The sequence below is a fragment of the Callorhinus ursinus genome, unplaced genomic scaffold, assembly GCF_003265705.2.
Source record: "Callorhinus ursinus isolate GAN/ISIS: 27379988/994484 unplaced genomic scaffold, GSC_fseal_2.0 scaffold77, whole genome shotgun sequence".
NCBI lineage: Eukaryota > Metazoa > Chordata > Mammalia > Carnivora > Otariidae > Callorhinus > Callorhinus ursinus.
This window is the reverse complement of record NW_027397139.1, coordinates 744,712-745,277: the sequence shown is the minus strand read 5'-3', so window position 1 is coordinate 745,277 and position 566 is coordinate 744,712. Positions and strand designations below refer to the sequence as shown.

Sequence of the window (566 nt, the reverse complement as noted above, 5' to 3'; positions counted from 1 at the left end):
TCCATTTAGCAATAATCGCGCCTCGGATAAACCTCATTGGCTATGATACTGCCACTGCGCAAAGCTCTTAGCCCGACTCCAGGATCCTGTAAGTCTACTTTAACATATAAAAATTCCTTCCGGGACTCCTGGGGGGCCCAGTCGTTAAGTGTCTGCCTTCTGCTCAGGTCATGATCCCAGGGTCCTGGGATCGAGCCCCGCGTTGGGCTCCCTGCTCAGCAGAGAGTCGGCTTCTCTCTCTCCCACTCCCCCTGCTTGTGTTCCCTTTCTTGCTGTCTCTCTCTCTGTTAAATAAAATTAAAAAAAAATTCCTTTCAAAACTTCATCTCTACCCCACCCCAAGATACATGTTGGCAATCACCCCCCAAGCATATGACCCACCGATATACATCTGAAGGGTCTCATGACTAAGGTTTTATTAGACAGTAATAGATGACCTTTTCCTAACAATAGCTACCCCCCAAGGTCCTGAAAACCTTGCTTCCAGAATTCCTTAGAGACTTAACGCTATCCCTAACCCCCTCCCGACTTGAAAGTATATAATGGGCCACTCCTCATGACCCCTG

At 48.1% G+C, this 566-nt stretch overlaps 1 pseudogene; it reads right to left on the bottom strand.

Annotated features, from left to right (window-relative positions):
- LOC112815484 (U4 spliceosomal RNA) lies at positions 1-66 on the bottom strand (annotated as a pseudogene).
- Between the last annotated feature and the right edge of the window lie 500 nt (positions 67-566).